This window comes from Mirounga angustirostris, unplaced genomic scaffold, assembly GCF_029215605.1.
Source record: "Mirounga angustirostris isolate CCGP_5_RB_7025 unplaced genomic scaffold, mMirAng1.0.hap1 SCAF_17, whole genome shotgun sequence".
In the NCBI taxonomy this organism is placed as follows: Eukaryota; Metazoa; Chordata; class Mammalia; order Carnivora; family Phocidae; genus Mirounga; species Mirounga angustirostris.
Genome location: NW_026991725.1, coordinates 55574932 through 55594661, shown reverse-complemented (window position 1 = coordinate 55594661; position 19730 = coordinate 55574932). Strand labels below are relative to the sequence as shown.

Sequence of the window (19730 nt, the reverse complement as noted above, 5' to 3'; positions counted from 1 at the left end):
GGACATAGAGCAGGGTTTGGCTACCATCCCCTCTCGATGCTCTGCCAGAGGAAATGATCTCCCAGGGTGAGGGAGGAAAGATGAGCTCAAGGTAAAGAGCAGAACGACTTCCTTGAAAGAGGAATAATCACTGTTCAGCATAAGGCATGGGGAGAAGAAACCTTAGAATGGCTGGATCAAAAATATAAAATGAGTATGCAAATATACTAAAGCACACAAGGCAGATATTAACAATGTGAAAAGGGGAAAATCACTGAAAATAAAGATGAATTATTAGGTAAGAAAAATAAGATACTGTTAATATTTGCTGTGGTTTGTTATTTATACAGCATTGAGTTCAACAATGAATCCATGCTTCTTTATATTTTATTCTTAGCACTTTTCTGTATCTTTTTATATGTGCTTTTTGGTCTGTGTTCATGTATACATTTATCTCTAACTTTATCTCTACTCCCATCAAATTAAAAATGAACAACAGTAACTGGGGAAGAACGAGAAAAATTTATGAATTGGGGCTCTTTTCTGACTTCCAATGTTTGCAAGGGATAAGGGTACGTTTCCTTCAGTGATAGTATAGATATAAATCATTATCACTAATCAACAAGCTGCTCTGTATGATCCTTTTTATTCTTTATTTGCTTTCAAATGTAACCAAATTATTGATGCAGAGTGTAAAAAGCAAATTAATTTATAATGTTTTTGTGACAAACAATGTCTACCCTCTTCCCCTCATTTCTCCTCCCCCAGTGTTACCCACACCCAACTTTATTGGCAGATTTCTTTTGGTACATATCTCCACATTTCTAAATGACATGCATACATTTTGCTCTATTTCATCTATCCCACACACGCAACCATTTTCATCAGCCTTCTCCTTTCCAATATAATTTGGTGTGGGTAACATTTCTGAGACCAAGAAAATGCTGCCATATTGTTTTGTTCTTGATCTGGTCTCTATCTTTCATAGAGAGGATGTGTGGTGATCCATCTCATATTGAGGAGTGGGAATGTGGAGCTGCCTGGAAGCTTTGAATATGTAAGGCTTTCAGCAAATTCCACTCTGGTGTGTTCTGTCTGGGCCGCTTGCTTGAGGATCCTGATGTTATCCTGATAGTTATATGAATATCACCCCTAGGGTATATTGGGAAGTTAACACTAGCATCAAGCTTAATAATACATTTTAGACTCAGTATCTGTTGTTTAAGTTAACTCTTACAGAAGAGTGCCCATATCATGGGGATTCCTTTTCACAAGAAACAGGAACTTAACTAAAAAGAATGAATAATTCAAAGTAGGATTAAGTAAAGGAGTTAAGAACAGCTCTTGAGTTATAGACAGATGGGTTTGAGTTCAAATCCCACCCCTGATATCTAGTTGCTAAAAGACATTTTACTATAGATGAATGGATAAAGAAGATGTGGTCTGTATATACAATGGAATAATACTCAGCCATAAAAAAAAAAAGAAATCTTACCATTTGCAAGATGTGGATGGAACTAGACGGTATTATGCTAAGTGAAATAAGTCAATCAAAAAAAGACAATTATCATATGATTTCACTCATATGTGGAATTTAAGAAACAAAACAGAGGATCATAGGGGAAGGGAGGGAAAAATAAAACAAGATGAATCAGAGAGGGAGACAAACCATAAGAGACTCTTTTTTTTTTTTTTAATTAAGAGACTCTTAACTATAGGAAACAAACTGAGGGTTGCTGGAAAGGAAAGGGGTGGGGGTTGGGGTAACTGGGTGATGGGCATTAAGGAGGGCACTTGATGTAATGAGCACTGGGTATTATATACAACTGATAAATCACTGAACTCTACCTTTGAAACTAATAATACACTATATATTAATTAACTGAATTTAAATACTTTTTTAAAAGACATTTTATAGATGGTTTTTTTTTTTTTTAAGATTTTATTTATTTATTTGAGAGAGTGAGAATGAGAGAGAGCACATGAGAGGGGGGAGGGTCAGAGAGAGAAGCAGACTCCCCGCTGAGCAGGGAGCCCGATGCGGGACTCGATCCTGGGACTCCAGGATCATGACCTGAGCCGAAGGCAGTCGCCCAACCAACTGAGCCACCCAGGCGCCCTATAGATGGCTTTTATGAATTGAGGAATGTTCCCTCTATCCCTATACTCTGAAGAGTTTTAATCAGGAACGGATATTGTATGCCCACAGTGAGTATCATTATCAATGGAGAGCTTTTCCTTAAGATCAGGAACACGACAGGGATGCCCACTCTCACCACTATTGCTCAACATAGTACTAGAAGTCCTAGCCTCAGCAATCAGACAGCAAAAAGAAATAAAAGGCATCCAAATTGGCAAAGAAGAAGTCAAACTCTCCCTCTTCACAGATGACATGATACTTTATATGGAAAACCCAAAAGACTCCACCCCCAAATTACTAGAACTCATACAGCAATTCAGCAATGTGGCAGGATACAAAATCAATGCACAGAAATCAGTTGCTTTTCTATATACTAACTATGTAACTATAGAAAGAGAAATTAAGGAATCAATTCTATTCACAATAGCAACAAAAACCATCAGATACCTGGGAATAAACCTAACTAAAGAGGTAAAGGATCTATACTCTAGAAACTATAGAACACTTATGAAGGAAATTGAGGAAAGCACAAAAAGATGAAAAAATATTCCATGCTCATGGATTGGAAGAATAAACACTGTTAAAATGTCTATCCTCCCCAGAGCAATTTACGCTTTCAATGCCATCCCTATTAAAATACCATTGGCATTCTTCAAAGAGCTGGAACAAAAAAATCCTAAAATTTGTATGGAACCAGAAAAGACCCCGAATCACCAAGGGAAGGATGAAAAAGAAAAACAAAGCATCACGTTGCCTGACTTCAAGCTATATTACAATCTGTGATCACCAAGACAGCATGGTATTGGCACAAAAACAGACACATAGACCAATGGACCAGAATAGAGACTCCAGAAATGAACCCTCAACTCTATGGTCAACTAATCTTTGACAAATCAGGAAAAAATATCCAATGGAAAAAAGACAGTCTCTTCAATAAGTGGTGCTGGGAAAATTGGACAGCTACATATAGAAGAATGAAACTGGACCATTCCCTTACACCATACACAAAGATAAACTCAAAATGGATGAAAGACCTCAATGTAAGACAGGAATCCATCAAAATCCTAGAGGAGAACATAGGCAGTTACCTTTTCGATAACGGCCACAGTAACTTCTTTCAAGACACATCTCCAAAGGCAAGTGAAACAAAAGCAAAAATGAACTTTTGGGACTTCATCAAGATAAAAAGCTTCTGCAGAGCAAAGGAAACAGTCAACAAAACTAAGAGGCAGCCCACGGAATGGGAGGAGATATTTGCAAATGACCTTACAGATAAAGGGCTGGTATCAAAGATCTATAAAGAACTTCTCAAACCCAGCACTCAAAAAACTAATAACCCAGTCAAAAAATGGGCAGAAGACATGAACAGACACTTCTCCAAAAAAGACATACAAATGGCTAACAGACACATGAAAAAATGCTCAACATCACTAGCCATCAGGGAAATACAAATCAAAACCACAATGAGATACCACCTTACACCAGTTAGAATGGCAAAAATTGACAAAACAGGAAACAACAAATGTTGGCGAGGATGTGGAGAAAGGGGAACGCTGTTACACTGTTGGTGGAAATGCAAGTTGGTACAGCCACTCTGGAAAACAGTATGGAAGTTCCTCAAGATGTTAAGAATAGAGCTACCAGGGCGCCTGAGTGGCTCAGTCATTAAGCGTCTGCCTTCAGCTCAGGTCATGATCCCAGGGTCCTGGGATCGAGCCCCACATTGGGCTCTCTGCTCCGTGGGAAGCCTGCTTCTCCCTCTCCCACTCCTCCTGCTTGTGTTCCCTCTCTCGCTATGTCTCTCTCTGTCAAATAAATAAAATCTTTAAAAAAAAGAAAAAAAGAATAGAGCTACCCTACAACCCAGCAATTGCACTACTAGGTATTTACCCCAAAGATACAGACGTAGTGAAAAGAAGGGGCATCTGCACCCCAATGTTCATAGCAATGTCCACGATAGCCAAACTGTGGAAGGAGCTGAGATGCCCTGCAACAGTTGAATGGATAAAGAAGATGTTGTCTATATACACAATGGAATATTATTCAGCCATCAGAAACGATGAATACCCAACATTTGCATCGACATGGATGGACCTGGAGGGGATTATGTTAAGTGAAGTAAGTCAAGCAGAAAGACAATTATCATATGGTTTCACTCATATGTGGAACATAAGCAATAGCACGGAGGACCATAGGGGAAAGGGGGGGAAATCCAAAGGGGGAGAAATCAGAGAGGGAGATGAACCATGAGAGATTATGGACCCTGAGAAGCAATCTGGGGGTTTCACAGGGGAGGAGGGTGGGGGGAGGGGGTAACAGGGTGATGGGTATTGAGGAGGGCACGTGCTGTGATGAGCACTGGGTGTTATACTTAACTAATGAATCACTGAACACTATATCAAAAACTAATTATGGGGGCGCCTGGGTGGCTCGGTCGTTGCGCATCTGCCTTCAGCTCAGGTCATGATCCCGGGGTCCTGGGATCGAGCCCCGCATCGGGCTCCCTGCTCGGTGGGAGGCCTGCTTCTCCCTCCTCCACTCCCCCTGCTTGTGTTCCCTCTCTCGCTGTCTCTCTCTGTCAAATAAATAAATAAAATCTTAAAAAAAAAAAAAAAACAACCACCTAATTATGTACTATACAGTGGCTAACTGAACATAATAAAAATAAAATAAAAAGACATTTTACTATATGTTATTGGTTGAATTGTGTCCCTCTTAAAATTCATATGTTGGAGTCCTAACCAACTGTATTTGGAGATAGGGCCTTTAAAGAGGTAATTAAGTTAAAGTGAATCACATGGGTGGACTTGAATTCAGTATGACTGCTGTTCTTATAAGAAGAGATTAAGTAGCATATACAGAGGATGTAAAGACACAGGAGAAGGTGGCCCTCGACCAGCCAAGGAGAGAGGTCCCCCAAGAAACCAATCCTGCTGACACCTTGACCTTGGAGTGGCAGAATGGCAAGGAAATGCATTTCTGTTGTTCAAGCCACCCAGTCTGTGGTACTTTGTTATGGCAGCCCTAGAAAATTGATACACTAGGGGCGCCTGGGTGGCTCAGTTGGTTAAGCGACTGCCTTCGGCTCAGGTCATGATCCTGGAGTCCTGGGATCGAGTCCCGCATCGGGCTCCCTGCTCGGCGGGGAGTCTGCTTCTCCCTCTGACCCTCCCCCCTCTCATGTGTTCTCTCTCATTCTCTCTCAAATAAATAAAATCTAAAAAAAGAAAAAAGAAAAACCAGAACTGTATCAAAATTGGTGGGAAATGGGACTAGAATAGGGAAGGGACATGTTCCTAGTTTCTCTCCCCACTCCCCATCACCCTCACTGGGAAAAGAAAGAAGTGAAGAATTCCTGTCATCACTGAACATATTACTCAAGAAAATATATTGTCTAGGGGCCCCTGGGTGGCTCAGTTGTTAAGCGTCTGCCTTTGGCTCAGGCCATGCCCCACATCGGGCTCCCTGCTCGGCAGGAAGCCTGCTTCTCCCTCTCCCACTCCCCCTGCTTGTGTTCCCTCTCTTCCTGTGTCTCTCTCTGTCAAATAAATAAAATCTTAAAAAAAAAAAAAAAAGAAAATATATTGTCTATAATAGGATAGCTTAAAATAGAGCACAATTATTTGAGAGTTTGAATACAGAAATACAACCTCTAAGGAAATAGGCAAAAATCACAGACATACAAAAATGACTGGAGTAGATCTTGAGAATATGAATAGATTTTCTAACTCGTGTGGTAAGGCAAATAATGGCCATCCAAATATATCCACATCTCATCCTTAGGACCTGTGAATATGTCACCCTACATGGCAAAAGGAATTTTGTAGGTGTGGTTAAGTTAAGGATCTTGAGAAGAGGAGATTATTGGGGATTATCTGGGTGGAGATACACCATCTAGGAGATACCACCCCAAAGCAAGAAGAATGGAGTGATGTGAGGAAGGAGCCACAAACCAAGGAAAGCAGAGGCCTCTAGAATCTGGAAATGATCAGGACACCGATTGTCCCCTGGAAGCTCCAAAAGGAATGCAGCAGGTAAGTAAAGAAATAGAGAACATAACACAATAAACCAAGCAGATCTCAAAGACACTACAGCAGCATATAATCTTTTCAAGTGCTCATGTGACTTTCTCCAGGATAGACCATATGTTAAGCCACAGATTAAGTCCCAATAGGCTTTAAAATATATCAAACAATGGGTCTTCTCTGAACACAACAGGATGAAGTTAAGAATCAAACATAAGGACTGTGAATTGTGCAAGACTGTTGAATCTCAGATCTGTACCTCTGAAACAAATAATGCAATATATGTTAAGAAAAAAAAGAAGAAGAAGAAGGTAGTGGGAGGGGAAGAATGAAGCGGGGGAAATCGGAGGGGTAGACGAACCATGAGAGACGATGGACTCTGAAAAACAAACAGGGTTCTAGAGGGGAGGGGGGTGGGAGGATGGGTTAGCCTGGTGGTGGGTATTGAGGAGGGCACATTCTGCATGGAGCACTGGGTGTTATGCACAAACAATGAATCATGGAACACTTCATCTAAAACTAATGATGTAATGTATGGGGATTAACATAAGAATAAAAAAATTAAAAAAAAAAAGAATCAAACATAAGGAAAACTGTGAATCACAATTCACAAATTTGTGGAAATTAAACAACATGCTCTTAACCAATGGATCAAACAAGAAATCATAAGGGAAATTAGAAAAAACTCAGATAAAATGAAAACACATCATATAAAACTTATAGGATGCAGTGAAAAACTGCTAAGGGGTAAACTTAGAGCTATAAATGTTTATCTCACAAGAGAAGAAAAATCTCCGATTAACAACCTAACTTTAAAACTTAAGAAACTAGAAAAAAAGGGGCGCCTGGGTGGCTCAGTCGGTTAAGTGGCTACCTTCAGCTCAGGTCAAGATCCTGGGGTCCTGGGATCAAGCCCTGCATCAGGCTCTCTGCTTGGTGGGAAGCCTGCTTCTCCCTCTCCCTCTGCTGCTTCCCTGGTGTGCTCTCTCTCAAATAAATAATAAAATCTAAAAAAAAAAAAAAAAAAAAAAAAAAAAAAAAAACCTGAAAAAACTAAACATAAACCTGTCAGATGGAAGGAAATAATGAAGATTTGGACAGAGATAGAGAATAGAAAATAGAGAAATAAATGAAATCAAAAGTTGATTCTTTGAAAAGATTGACAAAATTGACAAACTGCTAGCTATATTTACTTAAAAAACAAAATTCAGAGATGAATGTGGGGACATGACTACCAATTCTACAGAAATAAAACGTATAATAAGAGTAGTATGAATAACTGTATGCCAACAAATTGGATAGCCTACATGAGATGGGAAAATTGCTAGTTAGCAAAATCTACCAACACTGAATCAGGAAAAAAATAGATAATCTGAATAGATTATAGCTAGTAAGGAGATTAAATCAAATTAAAAATCTTCCAACAAAGAAAAGCCCAGGACCTGATGGCTTCACTGGTGAATTCTACCAAACATTTAAAGAACTTACACCAAACCTTCTCAAACTCTTAAAAAACTGAAGAGGGAACACAGCCTAATTCATTCTATGAGGCCAGCATTGTCCTGATACCAAAGCCAAAGATACTATAAGAAAACAACAGACCAATATCTCTTACGAACATTGATGTAAAAATCCTCAATGAAATACTTGCAAACCAAATTCAGCAGTATATCTAAAATATTATGCAACATGTCCAAATGGAGTTTATTCCTGGAATGCAGGAATGGTTCAACATACAAAAATCGCTCAATGTAATATGCCACATTAACAGAATAAAGGAGTAAAAACCCATGATCATCTCAATTGAGGCAGAATAAGATCTGACGAATTCAATACTCTTTCAACATAATAAAAGCCATATATAAAAACCCACAGTGGACATACTCAATGATGAAAGACTGAAAGCATTTCATCTAAGATCAGGAACAAGGCAAGGACACCCACACACTCCACTTCTATTCAACATAATACTAGCCAAAGCAGTTGAGCAAGAAAAAGAAATAAGGGCCTTCAAATTGGAAAGGAAGAAGTAAAACTATCTCTATTTACAGGTGACATGATCTTATATGTTGAAAATCCAAAAGAGGGGTGCCTGGGTGGCTCGATCGTTAAGCATCTGCTTTCGGCTCAGGTCATGATCCCAGGGTCCAGGGATCGAGTCCTGCATCAGGCTCCCTCCTCAGGGAGCTGCTTCTCTCTTTCCCACTCCCCCTGCTTGTGTTCCCTTTCTCGCTGTGTCTCTCTCTGTTAAATAAAATCTTAAAAAAAAAATTCAAAAGAATTCACACAAACTTAGGATAAATGAATTCAGCAAAGTAATAGCATACAAAATCAACACACAAAAATCAATGGCATTTCTATACCCTAACGATGAACATTCCCAAAAGTAAATTAAAACAATTCCATTTACAATAGCAGCAAAAAGAGGGCACTTCGTTGGCTCAGTCAGTTAAGCGTCTACCTTCAGCTCAGGTCATGATCCCAGGAATCCCGAATCCAGCTCCCTGCTCAGTGGGGAGCCTGCTTCTTCCTCTCCCACTCCCCATGCCTGTGCTCTCTCACTCTCTCTCAAAATAAATAAATAAAATCTTATAGAAAATAGCAGCAGGAGCACCTGGGTGGCTCAGTCATTAAGTGTCTGCCTTCAGCTCAGGTCATGATCCCAGGGTCCTGGGATCGAGCCCCGCATCGGGCTCCCTGCTCTGCAGGAAGCCCGCTTCTCCCTCTCCCACTCCCCCTGCTTGTGTTCCCTCTCTCGCTGTGTCTCTCTCTGTCAAATAAATAAAATCTTTAAAAGAAAATAGCAGCAAAAAGAATACAACATTTACATATAAACTTAACCAAGAAGGCAAAAGATTTGTACTGAAAACTGTAAATCATTGTTGAAAGAAATGAAAGAAGACACACAAGGGGTACCTGGGTGGTTCAGTTGGTTAAGCGTCGGACTCTTGGTTTCAGCTCAGGTCATGAACTCAGGGTCCTGAGATGGACCCCAGGTCGGGCTGGCACTAAGATGGGAGTCTGCCTGTCCCTCTCCCTTCCATTTTGCCCCTCCCCCCACTCTCTCTCAAATAAATAAAATCTTTTTTTTAAATAATATCCTTTAAAAAAAAAGACACAAAAATGGAAAGACAACTCATGTTCATGGATTGAAAAACAATATTGTCAAGATGTCAATACTATTTATAACCACAATATAGATAGGACAGCATAGCTGTAATGTCAGATCTTTCTTTTTTTAATGAGAAGGAAAAAATCTCAGGCAAAGAAGCCCTTTCAAGAGAATTCACCTAATACAAAAGAATTATTTAAAAGAAATCACAAGATCTACACAAAGAAACTATGAGTAAAAACAAATTTTGTCTGGAACACTCACGAAAACAATGGGTCAGAGTGAATGAAAACTCTGAACAAAACTTGGCATCAAAATATTTAACTTAATGAAGCCATCGCCTCTATGAACAGGACGTAAATACACAGATCCCAGGGCTCAGGCAGAAGGCAAGACAACAGGTGAAATAAACGTGAGCTGCCAACCAATGGAAATGGTTTCACATGAGAGTAGGGAATGGACTGAGGAGTATGGGGATGCTGTTTTCTTAAATTCTAGAACTATTTAGCCTTTTAAACTCTGTGGATGTAGAAAACAAGAGTCTATCTGCTCCTCCCTACTCCCCAGCACGCACTGCTTACTTGTCCACACTGCTCATACTCCTAGCCTGGAGATCCCCTCCTATGCACCTGCCTGCTCCTTTCTAGGAAAACACTACAAGGTCTTGCTTGAACGAGCCCCTCTTGCTCCTGGTGTCTTCCCCCAGCTCTGCTACCCGGAGTCACGTCACATCTGCCTTCACATGCACGTCTGCTCCCTCAATCCTTCCAGCTCAATCCCTGGTTCCCCAGTTGCTGCTGCCCTTTGAGCGTTGCAGGCCCTCGCACCACAGCTCACGCGTCTTGGACCCCCAGGCTGCCCCTCCCAGGGCCTGGCCCCACTTGGGCCCCCATTTCTCCGTGTTTCAGTTCATTTTTTTTTTTTAAGATTTTATTTATTTATTTGACAGAGAGAAACACAGTGAGAGAGGGAACACAAGCAGGGGGAGTGGGAGAGGGAGAAGCAGGCTCCCCGCAGAGCAGGGAGCCCGATGCGGGACTCGATCCCAGGACCCTGGGATCATGACCTGAGCTGAAGGCAGTCGCTTAACCAACTGAGCCACCCAGGCGCCCTCAGTTCATTTCTGATCACCTTATTTGCAGGAGCGAGGGCTGGGGGAGCAGGGCTGTGGGGACCATCGCCGCGCTGAGGTTTGTGTACTGTCTCCATGGAAACCTCCCAGCAAGCTCTGGGCGGGGCCTGGGGAGGGGCGTGGTCAGAGCCCCGCGAGGCTGTCGCGGAGGTCCCCCACTCCGCACCGGGATTCGCGGATTCGGGTCAGCGCCCGGGCTCCTGTTCAACCTGCGCCCCGGGCCTCGTGGCAGGCAGCTGGGCGCCGGTAAACCGGGCTCGAGGAGCTTTCCTCCCTGCGGTGGCCTAACGACCGGCCGGTGACTGACATCGGATTCTGAGCGGATGAAGGACGGGCGGGATAGGGTGAGAGGGAGGCGGCAGCTGAAAGGGGAAAGGCGGGGAGGCTGCGTCCCGACCGGGAGTCAGGCGGAGGAATTTCGTGTGGGGCTTCCGGGGGTGGAGTCACGTGACGAGGCGGCCGCTCGACGTCACAGACGCCACTGTGACGTCAGGGCAACCTCAGCCGCGATTGGCTCGGCGGCGGGATAAAAGTCCAGGCGTCGAGCGGCGCGAACCCCAGCAGGTGTGGGGAGGGGGTCTCGGTGTCTCAGTGTCTCAGCTCCTCCCGCCGGGCCCTCCCTCCCCCGGCCCTCCGCGCGCGCCCTGCTGAGCAGCGCTCAGGCAGCGCTCGTCTGTCCCGCCTCCGGGGGCTCAGACCCAACCTCAGTCCCCGGGTTTCGGTCATCGCCCATCCGGACCCAGGGCTGGGGCTGCTGCGTACAGCACTCGAGTCTCCCAGAGCCACCGATGCCTCCGCTCCAAGCTCCCAGCCTCGCTAGTGCACCTGCGGCTTCCCTGCCTCGTGGCCATGGCCCGCGGGCCAGAGAGCATGGCCTCAGGGAGCAGAACTGCCAGGGGAAGGATAGATGCTCAGCGAAGACACCAACGGGCAAAGGCACCAAAGGCCTCAGTGGAGGCCATTGGCCAGCTGGACAACTCTAGAGAGCCTCTAGAACAAATTTAGTCTGAAACCCATTTCAACCTCTGGAAACATCGATCAAAGAAACTGAGTTGACAGTGTAGGAACTAAAATAAGGGTCATGCCCTGTAGAGGAAAATCAAAATAGGGAATGAGGAACTAGATCTTAAGAGTGTCTAAAAGTTTTGACAGATGCAGACAGGCTGCCTTTTTGACTTCATGCTGGCTAAGAAACATCAGAACCTCAAAACAGGGCTAAGAAGAATCCCGCCAGATGCCAGAGGTGTGGACAGTAGAGTTCTTTCTCTTACGGAACCCCTGGATTGGTTATCCTGAGGGAGATGAGGGACCTAAGTCCTGGCCCAGATTTCTTGAAATGTTTTGCGAGTCTCTATTTCTATTTTATTCTTGGGAACATTTCCCTCCAACAAGAGATGTCAATTGACCGAACCACGGATTAAACGGTCAAAAAAAAATCTCCATAAAAATTCAAGACGCTCTATAATACTGTCAAAATACAAATGGAAGCTCAAAGCAGAAAATCTCTTGGGGAGGGGCAGTAAAAGGCTCTTCAGAGGAAGTTATCATAGATATGAAAGAACAGGAAAAAACAAATACCATCAAAGAAGGTCAAGTTGTACAATGGAAGAATTCAAGAGCCGACTGGTTGCAAAGATCAAATGAAGTAAAATATCAAATACCTACTATGGCACCAGGGACAGAGTAGGTCCTCAGAAAAAGTAACTGATCAAATGACAAAGATGGGAGTTCCCAGGCCACTCAGAGTAGGTTTATGAAACATTTTGTGATGATTCCTCAATTTACATATCCATCCGATAACTGGCGGGAAGTTTACACTCTGGGTATCCCAGGCCTGTAATTAAAGTGATTTGGTTGGAGTCCATTACAGAAGAATCGGAGGAAAACAATATGTGGTAGAGAAAATCTGAGAATGTAAAGTGGGAAAAGGAGCCGGCCAGCACCATAGCAACCTTCTGGCTGATAGGACTCCCCTGTAAGTATTCACGGCAAACTCAGTTACTATTCACATTTACAGACAGCCCGGAATTAGGTTAAATTACATCTCCTGCGGCCCTGGTCAGCTCTGTACCTACCCAGAGCTTCAATTCTGACAAGGCCATGGAAACCTAGTAGTCACGCTACATGCTAAATACCAGGAAACAAGGCTGTTCTCTCTGGAATCCATTTTATTTATTTAAGAAGATTTTATTATTTATTTAGAAGACAGAGCACACAAGGAGGGGGAGGCCTGGGAGGGCAGAGGGAGAGGGACATGCAGGCTCCCCACTGAGCAGGGAGCCTGATGCGGGGCTTGATCCCAGGACCCTGAGATCATGACCTGAGCCAAAGGCAGATGCTTAACCCACTGAGCCACCCAGGCACCCCTGGAATCCATTTTTAGAGCATTACTTTGTTTAATCCTTACAATGACCCTTTGAGATAAGTTATACTGCACTCAGTTTCGAATTGAGGAATCTATGGCAGAGAAACGTTGGGTGATCTGTGCAATGTCACACAGCTGGTAGGTGGTGAGGACAGGACTGGAACCTCTGTCCTGAGACTGAGCCCCCCTGGTATACTTGTTGCCTCCTCCTTGGCAGAGTGGATCTTCTCACTCGCAGTAACCCTTGTCTATGTCTATGCTGCTGAAGGCATTTTAATCCCATAATTAAATTCTGGTACAAGATTCCCCCCTTTACAGTTAGAAACTATACCCCATATTGGAAGACAGCTGTTTTAGTCCAAAAAAGACAGCATCTTTTCTTATTTTGTTATGTTATATCATCATTACATTACATCAGTTTTTGATGTAGTGTTCCATGATTCATTGTTTGCCTGTAACACCCAGTGCTCCATTCAATACGTGCCCTCTTTAATACCCATCACCAGGCTAACCCATCCTCCCACCCCTCTCCCCTCCAGAACCCTCAGTTTGTTTCTCAGAGTCCATCGTCTCTCATGGTTCATCTCCCACTCCGATTTCCCCCCTTCGTTCTTCCCCTCCTGCTGTCTTCTTTTTTTCTTTTTTAACATATATGTATTATTTGTTTCAGAGGTACAGGTCTGTGATTCAACATTCTTACACAATTCACAGCGCTCACCATAGCACATACCCTCCCCAGTGCCCATCACCCAGCCACCCCGTCCCTCCCACCCCCCACCACTCCAGCAACCCTCAGTTCGTTTCCTGAGATTAAGAATTCCTCATATCAGTGAGGTCATATGATACATGTCTTTCTCTGATTGACTTATTTCACTTAGCATAATACCCTCTAGTTCCATCCACGTCGTTGCAAATGGCAAGATTTTTTTTTGATGGCTGCATAATATTCCATTATATGTATATACCACATCTTCTTTATCCATTCATCTGTTGATGGACAAAAAGACAGCAGCATCTTCTTCGTCTTGCCTTTGCTGGAATTCCAAGGCCCTGTCTGCCATTGAGGCCAATCTCCACATATGATGTAGGAAACAGGCAGAAGAAAAAATTAAATTTCCTTACTACTTAACAGCGCACTAACAAGTCCTTAAACAGGCAGAGTGGCATTCCTCTGGGAGCTCAGCTGCCTCGATGTTGACACTTTGCTAAGGGCTATCTTAGCCCAACCCCCCAGGATCCTGTAAGTCTTCTTTAACATATAGAAATTCTTCTGGAAATGTGCTTTATCTCTACCTGCCACCCCCAAGATCCATGTTAGCAATCATCCCCCAAGCATATGACCCACTGATACACATCTGAAGAGTCTCATGACTGAGGATTTACTAAGCAGTAATAAATGACCTTTTCCTAACAGCTAGCCCCCTCAAGGTCCTGAAAATCTTGCTTCCAAAATTCCTTAGAGACTTACACTGTCCCTAATCCCCTCCCAACTTGAAAGTATATCATGGGCCACTCCTCGTGACCCCAGTGCGGCTCTTTCTGCCCATGGTCCTGTCCCCATGCTTTAATAAAACCACCTTTCTGCATCAAGGACATCTCAAGAATTCTTTATTGGCCATCGGTTGCAAACCCCAATATTTTTCTACATGACACGTAGCCCCTACTCACTAAGCCGCAGTTGCCTTCGAGTACATTTGGTGAGCATTAGTAAGCATGGCCTTTGGGTTTAGGAAAACTAGGCTGAAAAAATCTCCAGAGACCACTTCAGCGAACATTGTCACGCGAGGCAAAGACAAACTGAGAAAGTCACATTTATTGTCACCTAGAGACTAGCTAGACAGGACCCTTGGCTCTTGCTAGCTGCACCCACAGCTGATACCCCAAGAGACCTAAAACTTTCTGCTTCTGGAATTCCATTTCTCCAATGTAAAGGATATCCATGCTGCCCCAATCTCCTCTGGTCAAGAACAAACGTGGCAACCTAATTAAACCATTGAAAGATATTCAAGCCCAGGGACGCGGGGCTGGCTCAGTCCACAGAGCACGCAACCCTTGACCTCAGGGTAGTGAGTTCAAGCCCCACGTTGGGCATAGAGCTTAAAAAAAAAAATTCAAGTCCTGGCTTGTCAGCCAAATCTCCCCGGTGTCAACAGAACCACCTCCTCAGCAAAACTAAAGCCTAGTAGGTCACAGATGATTTAAAAGGGGGAGGGGCAGAGAGGGAAGAAGCAGCAACTGTTTCCACTTGTAATCCCTTTGGATTTTCCCATTTTAAGGGACGGTTTCTTTCCTAATCAAGGTTTTGAGGCACAAAGAATGAAAACCTAGCATCAAAGCAAATGATCATGGAAATCGAAATGCCTGAGGTTCACAAACTCCCCAAATCTGCAGTCTTTTTTTTTGCCTCTGCAGCGTCCAGACTCAACTTCCATCTCCCCCTCTCCTTTAACGTCAGGTCATCAGGAGGCTACAGTTTGGAGACCTGTCCTTGGCCTAGGGCTCTGGATTGTGCCACACTGGTTCCCAGGGAGTATTTCTGATGAAATTCTAAATGTTTCATCAGTGCCAAGGGCGTTTGTCCTTCTGAAGAGGGGAGAAGGAAGCAGACAGCCTCCCACTGTGAGCCTTGGCCACCGCAGCTTGCTGTCCCACAGGCTGTCTTTGTCCCAAGCTCTCTCCACGGAGTGGCAGAGCCTGCATCACACCCCGACAGCTCCCCCCACCCCCCCTCCAGTTCAGCTTCCTCCCCAAAGACACGATTCCTCCTTTCACCACTGTTCCTCCCAAAATACATTCTTGGCTCTCCTCACAGTCTCCACCTATGCTTCCCAAGAAGCCGGCCTGCCATGAGGCTGTTTCCCCAGAGCTGCCTGATAGAGAGAAAACGCACTCCACAGAGCACCACCCTTCTCGGGCCTCCATCGTCAAGCCCCTGTTGGAATGTGCTGGAAAAGGAATGTGTCTATCAGAAAGATCTAGGACATCTTTGATGGGCTTTGGAGAATTGGAATATTTTCAGCCCCTTAGGAAACAGAAGCCAAGTAAAAACTTTTTCTAAGAGAGCAATCGCCTGGGTCTGAGATGGTGCTAAACTCAGCAGAGACTGAAAAGCCAAAGTTAACATATTTTTCTCGGGGGGGGGGGCGGGGGGGGACAGCCCTCAGCATAATGTCTGCAGCCTTCCTTCTCCATCGCAGTTACTTGTGGACTTCTCCCTACCACATCCCTTGAATAAACGTATAGTCACTCATACACGCATGCACTCAACAAGGCCACCTTCCCTGCCTCGCTCCCTTGGAAATCCAGACTGAACTTGGACCACAGAACCATCAAGATGGCTCCCGGTGCTTCATTATTATAAGCACAATATTGATGAGAACAATCATGAAGGTACATCTTTGCATTTGTCCTTAACTGTTTCTTTGGTACATCTTTACAAGAGGAAATGCCTGGACAGAAGCATTTTTAAAACAGTTGTCAATATCACAACCCACACAGCTAGTACCGATCGACATTCTTTTCCAGCCTGGCATGAATTCTCATAGATCTTCGTTTTCCCCACACCCTCGCCAGTGTTGGTGATTACCCTTTTTTTTTTTTTTTGGTATTTAATTGGACATTAACTGTTACGTAATTTTGAAATTTTCTGTATTTTACAGGGTTGTTTTGTTTTGTTTTGTTTTTAATAGAGTTTAGTTCTAAAATAAAGAAGCCGTCCTTTGTGATTTCTGGGCAGTCCCAGAATTTTCAGTGAGCCACAGGCTGGGATGAGGGCGAGGCCAGTGAGACACTCTCCTGGGTGCAAAATGCAAGGAGTGTGGGTGGTGCCAAAAAACTCAGGAGTTAAGATAAATAATACAATATTTTTAAAAAATTAATGCCAAATCCAAGATGAACAAAGTGTCAAAATTATAAATAAGAGGCTTCAACTCTGCCCATGGGCATGACTGCCTCATCCCCTTCACTTGGATTTTTTCTTAAAGATCTTATTTATTTGAGAGAGAGAGAGAGAGCACAAGCTAGGGGGATAATCGGACTCCCCAAGGAGCAAGGAGCCCACTGTGGGACTCGATCCCAGGACTCTGGGATCATGATCTGAGCTGAAGGCAGATGCTTAACGACTGAGCCACCCAGGTGCCCCAGTCTTTAAAAGGATCCTGTAACCCTATCTGCACAAATCTCTTTAATCCCTTCACCTGATGACATTACCACACTGTAGTTTAGAATAAAAACTGGCTTTTGGTTCCACATCTGGGCAGAAGGGCCGGGACATGACAAGTATATCCAAAAATCTGAGCAGGGATTTCAAGAGTGTCTCTGGTGTTCCCTTGGATGTGAAGCATCCCTTCCAGTAGATTCTGGACTCATGACCTCTGTGGGAAAGGCACTGGCTTTTCCTCACAGTGACTTAGCTATGTGGCCAATGGTGGAGGACCTCACGGGGGAGCAGGGAAGGAAGTTTGTGATCAGCCTGACCGAGAATCCAAACCTCAGAGCTCTAGCATTTCAGTCACTTCTTAGATCTCTGAGAAGCATTTGTCACTCCCTTGGTCCCCACACCTTCCCCTAATCAGGGTCCAGTTCACCTCTGGGCCATCAAAAGTGATAAGGATACCCGTAGATGGAATCAGTAATCTTGGGCTAGCTGACTCTTCCCCCCTGAGGACAGTGATAGAATCTTCTGGTCTCTGCTTCTCTGACAGCCTTGGGGCAGCTGCCGCAGGACTCACAGTTAATCCCAAATGCCTGCTATTTTCACACCTGGCCACAAACACAAAAATTGCCAAGATTCCTATCCAAGATTCATAGAAGCTCTGGTGGCCTGAGCTGTCCCCGAGTAACCAGGATAGTGAGAGAGCCCTTCACCCCCCACCCCCACCCCACCCCCCACTGGCTTCACTGAGAGCCCAGACACAGTTCCTCTTTCCCTCCTACAAAGAGTGAGGCCCAGGGGCGCCTGGGTGGCTCAGTCGGTTAAGCGACTGCCTTCGGCTCAGGTCATGATCCTGGAGTCCCTGGATCGAGTCCCACATCGGGCTCCCTGCTCGGCGGGGAGTCTGCTTCTCCCTCTCATGCTCTCTGTCTCTCATTCTCTCTGTCTCAAATAAATAAATAAAATCTTTAAAAAAAAAAAAAAAAAGAGTGAGGCCCAGGGCGCCTGGGTGGCTCAGTCGTTAAGCGTCTGCCTTTGGCTCAGGTCATGATCCCAGGGTCCCCAGGTCATGATCCCAGAGTCCTGGGATCGAGCCCTGCATAGGGCTCCCTCCGCAGCAGGAAGCCTGCTTCTCCCTCTCGCGCTCTTCCTGCTTGTGTTCCCTCTCTGTCTCTCTGTCACATAAGTAAATAAATTAAAAAAAAAAAAAAAAAAAGAGTGAGGCCCATTCCGGATCGTCCCTTCTCAGAACATCAGGCCCTCGTGGGGGTTGTACTTATTCAATTAATTGATGCTTGATGTTCTTAGACCAGGATAGTGCTATTATTAATGGCCTTTTTTTTTTTTAATTCAAGAGCTTATTTACTCACTTATTTAATAATTTTATCTTTCTTATTTAATAAAAAAAAGGAAAAAGTTCTCTCCAAAAGCAGGGACTTAAGACTCCCATGAGGTGGACCATGAGCCGCTTAAAACCATGCTAGAAAAAATATTAACTAAAATACGTGCGCAATATAATGACAAGCGAGGACACTGACAAAAGGTTATGTACAGTATAATCCCACCTCAAAAATGAATTTGTGACCAGAAGGGGGGCTGCTAATGTTCTCTTTCTTTCTTTTTTTTTTTTTAATGTTCTCTTTCTTGATCTGGGTGCCGGACACACATGTATTTTACACTTCGTGAGAATGTAGGGCTATTTCCCCTGTGGGTGCTATCCCTCAATTCAAAGATCAAAACTCTATTTGGGATTATACCCCGCCAATAACACTCTGCAAAAAGAAACACCGCGTACGATCATAAGAGCAGGCGACCTCCGGCGACCTCTTGGGGTTTCCAAGGACTCGAAATGTCCTCCCGATATCGGTGTGACCCTCGTCAAAGAAAATGTTTCCTTTCACACTTGGCAAAGAATAAAACCGTGGCGTCTTCCCAGCCTGGGGGTCGAGGCCACCGTGTGCCGGCCTGGTGGGCGGGGGTGGGGGGGGGGTCGCCGCCACCCCGCGCAGTGTCCTCGGACCCGCGCCGCGGCGGCCGCTGCCGTTGGGAACGGGCGGAGGGCCGGGCGAGTCGGCCCCCACGGAAGGCGGGCCCCGCTGCCGGCCGCCGCCGCCCGCCTCCCCGGGCCACCGGGGCTCCGCCGGGGCGGGCGGGGCGGCGGCGCGGCGCTCGGGCTCTGCAGCCCCGGCGCGCGGGTTTCCCGGAAGCCGAGGAGCTGGGCGGCTCGCGCTCCTCCCCTTCAGTGTGCGCGGGGGGGAGGGGGAGGGGGAGGGGGAGGGGGGGAGGGGGCGGGGTTGGGGGAGAGGGGGCGGGGCGGGGGGATCGGGCGCCTCTCGGTCTAGGTGTTCAGAGCCGCGGGACGGTGCCGCCGCGGCGAGGTCTTTAGCGACGCAGAGTCGTCCGCTCGCTGTGACCTCGTGGCGCAATGGTAGCGCGTCTGACTCCAGATCAGAAGGTTGCGTGTTCAAGTCACGTCGGGGTCAGGGTTCCCTTTTCTCTTTTTTTTTCCTCCCCACCCCGCACCCCCCAAGTACGGGGGTTGGGAGGAGCGCTGCAGAGGCCCGAATGTGAGAAATCTGGCCTCAGGCGACCCTCGTTCTACTCCCAGCAGGCAGAAAACCCCGCTCTTTTGTCCCCGCATCGCGCATGCAGGCTTTCCGCATGCGACTGCGAGAGGCAGAGGTTGCTTCTGGCGACCGATAGGAGGCGCCGCGGCCAGTGCAGAGTGACCCCCGTGCGCGCGCTGGCGGCCGCCCTGCGCTGCGCACCCCCTGCCCATTCAACGCTGGCCCCTGGGGTTACCAGCGCCCATCCTCCTCCCCAC

At 45.4% G+C, this 19730-nt stretch overlaps 1 non-coding gene across 1 annotated transcript; it reads left to right on the top strand.

Moving 5' to 3' along the window:
* Positions 1 to 19317: 19317 nt before the first annotated feature.
* Positions 19318 to 19389, top strand: TRNAW-CCA (transfer RNA tryptophan (anticodon CCA)). Its single transcript has one exon. It is a non-coding gene; the product is annotated as a tRNA-Trp (tRNA).
* Positions 19390 to 19730: the final 341 nt, after the last annotated feature.